At 33.0% G+C, this 15,369-nt stretch overlaps 1 long non-coding RNA gene across 1 annotated transcript; it reads left to right on the top strand.

Moving 5' to 3' along the window:
* The first annotated feature begins 8,713 nt into the window (after positions 1 to 8,713).
* LOC126887618 (uncharacterized) lies at positions 8,714 to 10,329 on the top strand. The gene is made up of 2 exons (XR_007699117.1): positions 8,714 to 8,862; positions 10,140 to 10,329. It is a non-coding gene; the product is annotated as an uncharacterized LOC126887618 (long non-coding RNA).
* The last annotated feature ends 5,040 nt before the right edge of the window (positions 10,330 to 15,369 follow it).

Raw genomic sequence — 15,369 nt, 5'->3', positions numbered from 1 at the left:
AATAAATTAATTTCTTTTGTTTCTTTTCTCACGTGTAAAGGTAATTGAGCTCAACTATCCGGAGAAAATTTGGTAATTTTTTTATATATATTATAATTAATGAACCTTGGCTTTCGTTCCCCTCAGGGTAATTGACCATTTAACTTGTTTTTTTTATTATTGTAACCGCACATGAAGTTAGAGTTTTACCTCGAGTAGTGTGTCGGTTCTTTTTTGTACCATAAATTGGATTTGACATTTCAAACCAATTTTTAGGGGTGGACTTTGTTCCTCTTTTGTTTAAACTACTCTGTAGACTGTACATTGTACATACTTTATTAGTAAAATATTTTGTTTTATTAATTTTAGGGTATACCTTGTTGGTACATATACGAATTTATTGTACATATAAGTAAAAGCTAAATACACTATTGATTGGGTTGTATAATATTTCTTTTATTACGTAGTTGTTGTCATATGTTTCTAGGTTTACTAATTTTATTGTCATAGCAACTAACTAGCAAGAGTGCAGCAGTATAGGATACCTGGTAGAGCCATAGTCTACGCTCTACTGGCGCCCACGATTTATTGTTATTTTTCTATATTTTCTAGTCTTTGTTCATCTTGATATTCCCTTTATATCCATCATCTATATTCTGTAGATTTACTGTCTTTGACGGCGCGAAAATTGGCCGAACTATCCTTGAGTATCAAGGGCTCATTCTCTTCTATACCCTGCTAGCTTAACTACAGTCAGTTTCATCCATCTACTTCTGTTTCTGTCAATAGTTTACCATCTGACTTTTTCATTTCACATTCCCATACAAGTACTACTTGTACGCTAAGGTAGTATTTGTTACATTTGCTTCCCAACGTAGAAGCCCCTTCATTCCAATACATTTGCTTCCCCTTCTTTGCCTACTTCTGTTGGAGTTTAGATATTTCTCCCAACGGTTACTCAAACAGAAGTACCCCACATTTTTGTTACAGTGACGTATCCCAACGTGGTGCCATCTTAGGTCAAAGACAGTATTTTCTTTAGGTCATATTTTCTCTTCTATCTAAGTTTGTGTATTATTTTCTGTTGGTATTCCCTCACATCTTGTTGATTTATTTTATCCCCAATTTTGTTATCATTTTTTTTTCAGGTACTCTTATATTGCTGTATTGTTAGATTAATATTTGAATACCCTATTTTTAGTTATAGTTGTACAGCTGTCAGTCTATATTGGAGTTTATAATTTATTAGGAGTTTATATAATATATATTTAACCTAACAATAAATAACTAAAACATATATTATTCTATACATTTGAATACATTCAGACAATATTGGTATATTTTTAGGATCAACTAATTGTTGACCAAATATATAGGTACATATTTTTTTTTCAGAGCTATTTTTGAACATAACTGAAAATTATTTTCATTACTCACATTTACATTGATAACCTGATTATAATTATTGGGGAGATTTGTTGATTCTGTTGGTGTGTTGCTAATATTTTCTTCATAGATACCCTTACAAACTTAAATATACTTTGCTGGTCACATTTTTGATTTTGATTGTTTCATTGTTTGTTTTTCCTCTCATCATGTGTGCCTTTCAGCCAGAGCATTTGTTAGTTAAGGAATTAGAGTACGAGTTGAGGATAAGGGACATAGAGGTCGAAGAATCTGATAAAGTTGATAGAAAACGCAGTCTATTGCGGGGTGCTCTTAAACAAGAACAAGGGAATAGGAGTTTCCGACAAATTTCTGCTGCAGCTATTCCTTTTCCTGAACAACAACAGGGGATAAACGAGACGATTGAGGATCTTGCTAAAAAGATATCTGATTTTAGAGGGACTGTCCATGATAGCATGTATTCTAGGTGCATATCACGTCTTGCTCATATCTCTGGTCGTGTTCATTTACTATCTTGCTCTGATGAGGAACAACAAACTTACAAGCGCTCTATGTCCATTAGGATTCTTGGTTTAGAAGGCGAACTTGATTCTCGAGTATGTCCGATAGCCACCTCCACTCCTACTTCTTCTGTTCAAGTAGCTAACTCTTTCTTACACCCCAAACCTATTCACATACATAAGTGGGGAATTTCATTTTCTGGTCAAGGTCACTACGATCAAGTAATTACAGTTTTGGAAAGAGTGGAATGTCTCCGTATTTCAAGAGGTGTGAGTGAGGATGATCTTTTTGCAGCTTCTGCTGAATTATTTACAGGTCCTGCATTTACTTGGTATATGAATAATCGTAATAGTTTTTCCACTTGGTCTGAGTTAGCTCAGAAATTAAAATCTGATTTTCTCCCTTATTCTTTTCAAGATGACCTCTTAGACGAAATAAAGAACCATAAACAGAAACCAAATGAACCTGTGACTATGTTTATTAACACAATTTTGGGCATGTGTAGTCGACTTGAGACTTCTCTAACAGACTCTGCCAAAATTAAAATCATTCTCAAATGTCTGTTACCTTCTTACCATAAGCAATTAGCTTTGATGGACATTCAAAGTATCACAGACCTCACTGAAAAGTGCAAACGTTTGGAGGAAACGTTATCTTGGTCTTCTATTGTCTGCTGGAATTGTCATCTTCCGGGTCACACGTTTGTTGGGTGTGAGATCCCTCAAAATCGTATTTTCTGCCACGGTTGTGGTCGAGAAAATACCCTCAAACGGAACTGTTTCAAATGTTCGGGAAACGGAACGTTGGAGGTCCGTCCCCTGAGCGTTTCTCCTTCCACTTCCCTATCAGGGAACCAAACCCCAGCATCAACAGAATCTGCAAGTCCAAGCACGTCAAGCAACACAAACCCATCTTTCAGTCGGAAAGGGAAAGGGGTGTCATCAAAAAGATCAGCACGCACCACAGATCAAAATCAATCAAAACAGTAAGCTCTAATTGTGATATATTAAGTCCACATGGTTCAAGTGATCATAGATGGTCATCCGTAAACACTCCTTTAGTTGATAGTGTTGAACATAATGGTAAGTGTAGTAGTGAAGTAGTTCCCTTGTCTATACCCGTTTCTAGTTTTGTTAGTAATGATAATATGTCTGTGTTGTTACCCCATAATTTTGATAACCAAGCAGATCCTTTAGATTTTGATATAAATTCTTTATTAGTCAGAAAACACAATGATAACCGACCGTATCTTGAAATTGAGATATTAGGACAATCATGCTTAGCTCTATTAGATAGTGGCTCAAATATTTCTTTAATAGGTTCTTATTCATTAAAGTTACTAGAAAATACTGATATTACTATTATGCCTATTTCTTCTTTGCAAGTGTCTACTGCAGATGGTACAGTTCAGTCAATTACAGGTAAATTTGAGACAGACATCTTAGTTGCTAATATTCGGAAAACAATTACATTTTATATCATACCTTCTGTTCGAAACTCCATAATTCTTGGCATGGATTTCTTAAATACATTTAACAGCACATTGAACTGTTCTGACTTTTCAGTTTCTATATCATCATTCAATTTGTCAACCCTCAGTGCTATTCGTGAGTTTTCTAGTTTGTCTGTCAGGGAACAAAAACAACTAGAGAATATCATTTCTAAATTTTCATCGATTTCTTCTAAAGATAAATTAGGCCGTACTCATCTAATGTCTCATACTATTGAAGTGAATACTTCAACCCCTTTTCGACAATATCAGTATCCCATACCTCAAGCATGGCAGGCAGATTTAGAAAAGGAGGTTGATTCGATGCTCTCCTTAAATATTATCGAACCGTCCAAGTCTTGTTATTGCAGTCCGCTTTGGCTCATAAAAAAGAAGGATGGATCCTTTAGAGTTTGTTTCGATGGTCGGAAATTAAATAGTATCACTGCTAATAGGGACGCTTATCCTATCCCCAGAATAGATGTTATCTTAAGCAAACTTCAGAATGCTAAATACATCTCTTCCATTGATCTATCTAAGGCCTTCTTACAAATTCCTTTGAGTGAAGAGAGTAAGAAGTATACCGCTTTTGCTGTCAGTGGGAAAGGGCTATTTCAATTTGTTACCATGCCTTTCGGTCTTGTTTCTGCTCCCCAGACAATGTGTCGTTTAATGGACTTGGTTATCGGTCCACAACTTGAGCCATATGTCTTCTATTATCTAGATGATATTTTAGTGGTTACTCCTGATTTTGATTTACATATTGAAATATTAGGCAAGCTATTTTCACGCCTTAAAGAGGCTAATCTTACGGTGAATTTAGATAAATGTAATTTTTGTCGTCCTAATTTAAAATTCCTAGGATACGTTGTTGATAGTCAAGGTCTGAGGACAAATCCGGATAAAGTATCTGCTATTAAGGACTTCCCCATACCTAAAACCACCACCCAGTTACGTAGGATCTTGGGAATGTGTGGATACTATCGCCGGTTTGTGCCTTCTTACTCTACTTTGTTGTCACCTCTTACTGACCTTCTTAAAAATAGGAAAAAGGGCCAGACTATTACCTGGACTCCTGAGGCTGATGATGCTTTCCATCGCATTAAAGAAGCCCTTACCAGTGCTCCAGTCATGACCTCTCCTGATTTCAAGGAACATTTTTATCTCATGACTGATTGTTCGAATACAGCATCAGGTGGTGTACTCTTTCAGATGAAAGATGGTTCAGAACACCCCATAGCTTACACAAGCAAGAAGCTGAACAAGGCTCAGAAAAATTACTCCACTACTGAACGTGAACTGCTTGCCATCATTCATGGCTTGGAGGCATTCCGTTATTATTTGGAAGGTCGTAAGTGCACACTTATAACTGATCATAGTTCGTTGTTGTGGTTGCATTCTATGCGAAATCCATCCCAACGATTATCTCGTTGGATTTGTAAGTTATCAGCGTTTGACTATAATATCGTACATCGCAAGGCTAATGGTGTTGTAGTAGCTGATGCATTGTCTCGAACGTTTGATGTCAACCTTCTTGACATATCCACCTTAGTTCCGGATACATGGTATCAGAATATGTTGGAGAAAGTTACCCAAGAACCTGGTCAGTACCCTGATTTCAGAGTAGAGAATAATGTCCTATATAAACATGTTATCAGTCCTATAGAGTCACTGTCGAATATGTCTGACTGGAAAATAGTAGTTCCAACAGCTAATAGGGAAGAAGTCTTGAGAAATTTTCATGATGATGTGACATCAGGTCACTTCGGGTTTTATAAAACTTTTTGTAAAATAGCTGATTTATATTACTGGCCTGGTCTGCGCAACTCGGTCAAGAAATACATCTCTAGATGTAGGGTTTGTGCAACCTGCAAGCCAAGTAACCTACCTCAAGCTGGACTCATGGGTTCCTACAGGAACATTAATTTTCCTTGGCAAATGATATCATTAGATCTTATTGGACCATATCCACGTAGCTATAAGGGTAATACATGTTGTTTGGTAGTTGTGGATTATTTCACTAAGTTTCCCTTAGTTTTTCCTCTTCGTCAGGCCACAACTCCAGCCATTTTAAAATATTTAGAAGAACAAGTTTTCTTACTATTTGGGGTTCCTCAAATAGTATCATGTGATAATGGACCACAATTTGTGTCCAAAGCTTTTAAAGATCTCTTGAGTAAATACAAGGTCCAAAAGATTTTTTATAATGCTGCCTACCATCCGCAGGCAAACCATACTGAGCGTGTTAATCGCAGTATCGTAACTGCACTAAGGTCTTATACTTATATGGATCATAGAGCTTGGGATCAATATATTCATTCAGTCGCTCAGGCCATTCGTACTTCTGTTCATGAAGTCACGCAATGTTCTCCAGCTTATCTTAATTTTGGAAGAAATGTTCCACTGTCTGGTGACTATTTTGGATTAATTTCTGAGAATCGTACTACTCTTCCTCAGATTTCGGAGAATCTCCATCGTCTGGAAGATCTCCAACAGTTACCCCCCATTTTTGCTGACATTAGGAAAAAGTTAAAAACTTCTTACCTCAGGAATCAGAGTCAGTATAATTTAAGGAAACGAGATATGCGATTCTTTGTTGGTGATCGGGTCTTAAAGCGTAATTTTGTAAAATCCAGTAAGGGTGATGCCATTTCTGCAAAGTTTTGTCAGAAATATATCCCGTGCACGGTCGTGAGGGTATTATCTCCTTTAGTGTATGAATTAAAGGACAATTCGACGAACAAACGAATTGGTCAGTTTCATATAAAGGATTTACTGCCTGATAATACCATGGACGAGGTTGGTTCTTCCTCTTCAGACGAAAATTAGCTAAACAGAGTTGTTTAAGCTAATATCTTCCTCTGTTGTCTTTAGCTCGATTTTTACTGCGGTTTGTTATTTGAATCTAATGTTGTTTTGTCACCAGATAGGTTTTAGTTACATGGATTAATTTTTATTTTTTGGCAGTTTTTGAGACTTTAATTTATTAGGTAATTATTGCATATATGTAGTACCGGATGGGTGAATTCATCATATTTTGGTGATATAAGATGTGCATTTAATTACTATCAGTAACAAGCTTAGGTACTAGTCCTGTCATCAGCAATATAAAATAAATAGGGACTCAGACTTATTTCTTTTTGTTCTTTTTGATACACATCCATTACATAGGAAGGATGATTTATATGTTTATATAATATATTTGGCAATGTAGACTCATACAACTACTCATATTTAACTGCAATGGGACTACGTTGTAGACTACTATATCTTGACTTGTGTGTTACCTTTGGATATTGGATTATCTATTTGTTTTATATTTTGTTAGTGGATTTGCCATATTGGAAAGATGTTACAGTTTAATTTGCTATTGGTTTACCTTATCTATGTTGTCACGGATGTCCTAAATACTTCACAATAATTTATACCCTTATTAATATACAGTATGAACCTGGAATTAGTTGTAATTTAGATTTAGGTATGGATTCTTGTGTCTTTCATATTATTTCCTCTAAGAATTAGTCTGTGTGTACTAGGATTTAGTGAATACGTGGGTTCGAAGTTGTTGTTCGGTACGTGGCCAGTGCTGTTCGATTAAATTTCGTAATCTATGTCTTTCATGGCAGAGTACACAGATGTTTATTCGTCATAACCATGTTCAATCATGAAATGATTGATCCTTTTTTGTTGGATAATGACAACCATTTTTAGTGTAATTATCTAATTATTCCAGTTACCTTGTTACAGGTTGATAGGGAAGTTTATTTAGTTTATATTATGTCTCTTATTCATAGAGTTTGTGCTTTGACTATCCCTATACCTAGCAAGTTCATTTGATTCCATATTTAGGGTATTTAGACAGATGAGTTGTTATTGTCATTACATTGTTACTTCTTTCCTTAGGCAAAAGTTGTTGTTTAGATTCAGGTATATTTCCTAGATAATCCTACATATGTGAGAACATATCATAAATCTACAGTTTTATTTAAAATTGTTTGCTTGTTCTCGACATTTTTCTGTTACCCAGATAGTGGTATCACAGAACAGAATATTAGTTCACCACTTTATTTTTACTTATTATTGTGTCTGGTTATTGGCATACATCTGCTGTAGCAACATGCTATAACTAGCGAATACCAGCACGAATCAATTTTATTTAGTCACCGAATTCCTTTAGTCGATATACTTTAGGTATTTATCTTATTATCGGTTTAATTGATTACATCTCTGTTGGTTAGTATGGATAAGTGTGACATACATTACCTCACACTTTGTTCATTTTTTTTGTTTATTAGATTGGGTTCATGGATGCTATGGTAACTCGATATAAGGATGGAATCGATATATGGCTGTCCTTTTGTTCTAAACCATAAATTCTATATCTATATCCAATAGATTAGTTTGGTATAAGGTTTAGGTAGACCTAAGTTATTTATTTTATATAGTGTTAATGAGAATTGGTCCATAAATCTTCCTGATCCTTCTTCTCTGGATATGCTTTTATGAATCTGGTGTCCATTGTTAGTCCGATTTTGGATAGCGTCCGATTGCTCACTTATTTTGTGTTAATTACTTCCTTGTTATATTAGTATTATTTGGTATTAGTGAGAATTGTTCCAAAAATCTTCCTGGTTGTTCTTCTCTGGATATGCTGTTATAAATCTGGTGTCCATTGTGAGTTCAATTTTGGATTAAGTGTTCAATTCTTCATTTCCTTCAGTCAATCATTACTATGATTTTATTTTAGTATAGCTACTAGTTCCTTATTGTGCGAATTGGATCACATTTTGCCTGGTTGTTCGTCCTTGGATATGCCATCATAAATTTGATGTCCATGGATATTTCAATTTTGGACCTAGTGCCCAATTCGACACTTATTTGTCACTATAAATTTATTACTATAATCGAGTCAATGTTTTGGTTTCTTCACTAATGGTTTATACAGACATTTAATATGACTTTGAGTCATCTTATGGAATCTGAAGAAGTCCATACTTTTTTCTTGATAAAATTGTCTTAATCTTGTTAATCAATGTGTAATGAAGAAATAGACCACTATGGTTAGTGATATTTTAAGTTTAGAAAAAAAAAATTTTGTACCTAAATTTTTTTTCATCAAGTTGGAGGGGAATGTAACGGAACGTTACTTAATGAAAATATTTTAATTAAAAATCAATAATTTAATATTTATAAAATGCTACTTTTCCATCTTGCAACACCGCCAACACTGGACATTAGTTCCACGAGTAGCCGCTGTCGCAAGTATCAAGAAGAACTGTCAAATTTTTAAAAAGTTTCACTGTTAACTGAACCTCCAAATAAATAAGTTCGAAGTGGTCGGTGGCTTTTTGAACAAAAAAAGGAATCACCTTTTAGTTATTTTTTTATACGGAAGCTATCGTAATTAAGTTGAAGGAGGAGAAAGTTTTGTTTTGTTGAAGAAGAAAAGTATTAATTTGGTAAAAATTTGGGATGATTGCTATCGGGTAAGTTGTATTATTACTTCATTCATATAGGAAGCCATATTGATGACCGGAAAATTTATAATTTCCATAAATTCTTTTCATTTCTTCTTGTCTTTATTATATATTTCGACTAACTATCTATAGATACAATTTTTAATATCATTCCTAGCTCTAAATCCACATGTTTCTATATAAAATTCCATAAAGTTATTCAAGGTCAAGTGGAACCTATGTTTTTGGTACAGAAAAAAAAACAACACTTCTTTTAATGTTTCTAGGAAATCAAGTTTATTTGTATTTAACTATAGTTGTCACGATAAAATATTAGAAAGGCAGAACACGGTTAAGGATTTGGGTGTAATTTTTGACACAAAACTTACTTTTGTGGAACATATGTGTGTTAAAGTTTCTGAAGCGTTGAAGGCTTATGGGTTTTTAATTCGCAATTGTAAGTCATTTAATAATATAAAGTCATTAACATTGCTATATTATACTTATGTCCGCTCTAAACTTGAATATGCCAGTATTGTATGGAGTCCTTTCTATGATTGTCATAACATTGCAATTGAAAGCGTTCAGAGAAAATTTCTAAAATTTTTAATGTTTAAAGTAAATGGTCTTTATCCGGCTAGAGGTATAGATAATAATTACTTGTGTGATCGTTTTAGTATGCGTAGTTTAGAATTAAGAAGAAAAGTTGCATCTTTAATTTTTTTGTACAAACTTGTTAATAATGCAATTGATTGTATTTCAATATTACAAAACATTAATTTTAATATTCCAAGGTCAAATTTAAGAACAAATGTATTATTTAGGTGTAAAAGAGCTCGTACAAATATTCTATGTAAGGCTCCTATTAATGTAATGTGTAGAAATTTTAATGTTATTGGTAAGCATTGTGACATTTTTTCATGTTCTCAAAGGAACTTTATAAAAGTAGCTATTGAGTGTCTGAAATAAGCACTAATTTTTTATTTTATTTTATTTTATTTAATTTTTTTTATTAATTTATTTTCTTTTTCGGTTTGAATTTATATTAATTTTAGTCTAACTTGTATTATTAATGTTATTTTTTTTGGTACTACTGCTTAAATCTTACCTATAGGTGTTATAAATTATGTAATATTTTTATCATTGTCCTGTAAATGGGAAACTGTTGGGCAATAAAGCTATTATTATTATTACTATTATTATTATAATGGATCCTGACCAGTTTTTATTGGAAGTTTAACTTCCAACTTATTTCCTAATTCCATAAGATTGATTGCCCAAATTAACAATGGGTTTGTATCTTTTAGCCACTTGGAACCACTGGAATGTTCATCCCACTAACATCAGGGATGAAATAAAAAAAAAAAAAACTTTAGCAGTAGTCACGGGGTAGCTTAGGAGCTGGAATCGTCTTTTGAGTTGGTTTTTGGACTATCATTATTTTGTTTGGAACTTTGGAAAAGACTTTACGTTAGTTGGTGTTGGACAGTGATTAAGTATTTTTTTTTTATTATTATTTTCAAGAACATTAATTTTTTCTAAATAATTGGAACATTCAATATCTATTAAAAATATAAAATTAAATAAGTTTACATTATACTCCACTAAGTTATTCATAATTTTTTCAAACAAAAACAAAAGAAATAATTTAAATATTTTCAATTTTTAATAATAAATAATACCTCCTCTTCAAGGCTTCAAATTTGCATTTTTCTAATAAATTAATTTCTTTTGTTTCTTTTCTCACGTGTAAAGGTAATTGAGCTCAACTATCCGGAGAAAATTTGGTAATTTTTTTATATATATTATAATTAATGAACCTTGGCTTTCGTCCCCCTCAGGGTAATTGACCATTTAACTTGTTTTTTTTATTATTGTAACCGCACATGAAGTTAGAGTTTTACCTCGAGTAGTGTGTCGGTTCTTTTTTGTACCATAAATTGGATGACATTTCAAACCAATTTTTAGGGGTGGACTTTGTTCCTCTTTTGTTTAAACTACTCTGTAGACTGTACATTGTACATACTTTATTAGTAAAATATTTTGTTTTATTAATTTTAGGGTATACCTTGTTGGTACATATACGAATTTATTGTACATATAAGTAAAAGCTAAATACACTATTAATTGGGTTGTATAATATTTCTTTTATTACGTAGTTGTTGTCATATGTTTCTAGGTTTACTAATTTTATTGTCATAGCAACTAACTAGCAAGAGTGCAGCAGTATAGGATACCTGGTAGAGCCATAGTCTACGCTCTACTGGCGCCCACGATTTATTGTTATTTTTCTATATTTTCTAGTCTTTGTTCATCTTGATATTCCCTTTATATCCATCATCTATATTCTGTAGATTTACTGTCTTTGACGGCGCGAAAATTGGCCGAACTATCCTTGAGTATCAAGGGCTCATTCTCTTCTATACCCTGCTAGCTTAACTACAGTCAGTTTCATCCATCTACTTCTGTTTCTGTCAATAGTTTACCATCTGACTTTTTCATTTCACATTCCCATACAAGTACTACTTGTACGCTAAGGTAGTATTTGTTACATTTGCTTCCCAACGTAGAAGCCCCTTCATTCCAATACATTTGCTTCCCCTTCTTTGCCTACTTCTGTTGGAGTTTAGATATTTCTCCCAACGGTTACTCAAACAGAAGTACCCCACATTTTTGTTACAACTGACAGTGACGTTTATAATATCAAAAACAATAATTTTTAAACACATAGGCGCGAAATGTTGCCAAGTCAGTGACGTTCGATTTCTTGTTATAAAAAAATCGATTTTTAGTAGTTCCAATGTGTCACAAAATCTAGGCATGGGATAAAAAAGTTTATTAAAAAAAGTGCATTTTTTTGTCTTTAGTTATAGAGTAATTTCCACGTACTAACATATTTCTGAAATTGGGCTCTGTACCGTCATTCTTTATTATATTACGAATATGTGTGCCAAATATCTCGACAAAATATTCAAAATGAGAGCCGCAATCTTGGAACGCGTTTGTTGCTACCTGTTGATCGCTACTGTTTGCTCTTAAATGTCAACTTTCTAAACTGATAAAAATATAAAATAGCTAAGTATAATTGAAAATTCTAGTTGTCTTCCAAAATATTGGACGAACCAGAAAAAAAAACAAAAAACAAACTGAGAATGTGCATTATCATAAGGAAAACTTTGCAAAATACGTTGTGTAATATATTACGTCATATTATAAATTAAGTCAAATAATAAATTATTTCAACTAAAAAAAAATACAATGGTTTACTTATTTCTAGGTTTAACCTGATGATGGTCTATTAAGGCCGAAAACGTTTGTGATGTACTTTGTGATGTACTTTGATTCCAACTTGGATTTTTTTTAGAAAAAAAAATTTAATAAAATTATATACCATCTACATAGGAAGATTTTTACTTCTTAAGTAATAAAAAAATATTTTATATGCAATAAAATACAGGGGTGGTAATCTGAAAACTGCATACACCACGCATAATTGCACGCAAAGTGACATTCCGTTTTGATAACGGAAACGTCAAATAAACGTTTATTTTTTCATTACATATTGTTGGACTTTTTCGTATGGGGTTATTATGTGAAACAACAAATTTACCGACATGAGCTTGAACGTGCCAGAAATTTAGACGAATTACGTCAAAAATCATTCGGGCCTTTCAAACACTCGAAATGTTGTCGAACACCCGAAGGCAATTATACAATAGATTGGGCTACTGCTTGACTGAACGTGGTTGACTTTTTGAAAATTCAATGTAAAATGTTTTAGTTAAAATTATAAAATTGTTATTTTTTAGAATAAATTGTTTTTTCTACAACCCTGTTAAAAATGAAATTTTTAGCACTAGATACGAGCGTTAAAAATGTAACTTTAAGGCTCTAGTGCTTTTAAAAAAATTTTAAGGCACTGCATGTAATGTCAAAAATATATAAAATTGGAATGTCAGTCAAGTTCAAGTAAAAGTTTTTGTAGATATTGTCCTCTAATTACGTTTGTAGAAAAAATATTGTATGATATGCTTGTTAAAAAGTACATTTTTAAGGCACTCATGTGAATTGCAGAACTCGCCTACGCTCATTCTGCAAACTTTCACATGCGTGCCTTAAAGGTGTACTTTTAACACTTATATCATAAATAGGTAACTATTAATTTATGGCGTTAAGAATTTATTATTTTATTTTTTATGAATTGAGATTAAAGAAACTGTTGATTTAATCTAAGATATGAAACTGCTCTTTTAATCTTGAAATCACACCGTTTAAATATTTTCACAGACCATCTAAAAAATAAACTTTCTTTCGGGAACAATGTACAGATAAAACTGACCATAGTGCTTACGAGTCTATCACAGACATGTGAATACATGTTATTTTCTCGGGCATACAAGTCTATAATATTTTTTCTTAGTTCGTCGCGTTGTCCTATAGTCAGATAATATTTTCCATACCTGTATAACTTGAATTTATATTTATATAATATATCATACGCCTTAAGTCGAAAATTCGATTTTTCCATATTGAGGTCGGTTATCTCAAAGATGGTTCGAGATATAGAAATGTCGTTTTTAGATTTGGATGCAGGCGGCATTCACTCCATAGGAATTCATCGGTAGATTGGTTCCAAGTATTGCAGGGATGATGACGCATAAACGAATTTATAAATCCTTTCAATTCTCTAGCTGTTTTTACTTCAACGTCAACTTTTTTGACAAATAACTAGAGGCGGATGTTTGAATCGTTATTAATAAAATGCAAACCTACAATTTCATACAAAACAATTTAATTTTTTTTTAACAATTTTTGTAGGTAACAGGAATAGTAATTAAAATTTTAAGAAGTCTACTGAAGTTTGGAAAAAAACCTTTTATCACGAATCTCCAAAACTTCTGTATCAGTCTTCAAAATTCTTATTCTTTAACTAACACCATATTAAATACTTTTCTTTCAGTTCAGTTAGGCCAGAGAATATTTATATTCAAAATATGGGGATTTAGCCCAGTCGGGATAGCATTTGACCTTGCATGCTAAGCTTCATCAAATTTTATTTTTCTAATCTTTAGGAGATAAGAGGTCAATAGCAGTGGCGGCTCGTGATTACTAAAAGAGGCGGTGCACAAATAGATAAATTTACCATAGGTAAATTTACCCTCAACACAACTTAATACGTAAATTTACCGGGTACTGGATGAAAAAGGATTTTTTTTTTCGTTTTTTGACACAGTATCTTGAAAATTGATATTTATGTACAATTAGATGATCGCATGGATAAAGAATTATGAAAATAAGGCAAGGCATAATATTTATTTTATCGTAAATATGCACTAAATCAATGATACCATGTCTTGCCCATGTAGAATCGCTCCCAAACAAAACACACACGAAACAGAAAAATGCATTTTTTTATCACATCCACAAATATGGCAATTTTTTGAATATATGTTTATTTAAAATCTTTGCACAGCCTTCAAAATTTGAAGAGCTAGAAGAAATTTCAAATCAACGCTAAAAAGTTATAATAGATAAGCAAAAACCATTCTAACACACATTCTAACACTAGAAAAGTCACATTCTAAAACACACTCGAGCCAAAGTTTGTCTGGCTCGGAATCTCATAAGCCCCGGCGTCCGTTGTAAGCTGACCAAGTCTACCTTTTCCTATGCTTTTGAAGTCAAATCTCGAGCCATACGGAATGGTGCTCGGGCAGAGTAACTCACAGGAATTATTTGTTTTTTCGTGGGTATTAAATTACATAATGATAAATAATGTATGTAGATAATGCATTGATATTAAAAATAATATTATTTTTATTGTTCAATCTGTTTTCCTGTAAGTATATTTTTCAGAGCCAGTGCCATGGCTCGGTGGCCCCTTAGGACCAGCCGCCACTGGTCAATAGTAGTGTAAATTTAAAATATTGACTTAATTTCGCCATTCCGTCATCTTAATTTTAAACGAGAACTGTTTTTGCTCAATACCTTCGCCATTTCGACAAAAAATGTTGGAACTGAAACTGTTGAAAATGCGATTTTCTATAATCGGCATTTAATGTACCGATTTATAAATGTGAACTAGAATGTAACCTGTAACCATTAGTGTAGGAAACAGAGGTTGAACCTCGCAAAATGGACACAAGTCTGGTTTTATTTCTTTTTCTGTTATATCAAGGCGTTCTTATTATGAGACTAACTTTTTCTTAAAAAATTTCGCCCCGAAACCCCCCTTTTCATCCCTTTAAAGGGGGTAATTTGTGTTTTTTTGCGAAACGTAGCCCTTCCTGTACGGTTTGCACAAAATTGACTTAATAGAAAAATGAAGAAGACTATTTATTTCCCGACAGCATATGTCTATCACCCACCGTTTAGCGGGGGTGGCGCCCTAAAGTTTACAAATTTTTAAATAAGGTGTTTTAAAAAAATTATTTTTCGCTAACTGTAACGAAAATTAAGAAGAAACCCTGCGACAATTAATCACAAATAAGTGGCTAATTTTTTGGTATAGGTGTTTATAGGTAAATTTTTGAATTA

The sequence above is a fragment of the Diabrotica virgifera genome, chromosome 7 (genome assembly GCF_917563875.1).
Source record: "Diabrotica virgifera virgifera chromosome 7, PGI_DIABVI_V3a".
NCBI classification, from domain to species: Eukaryota; Metazoa; Arthropoda; class Insecta; order Coleoptera; family Chrysomelidae; genus Diabrotica; species Diabrotica virgifera.
Note: the sequence above shows the minus strand (reverse complement) of the source record. Positions and strands in the feature narration are given on the sequence as shown.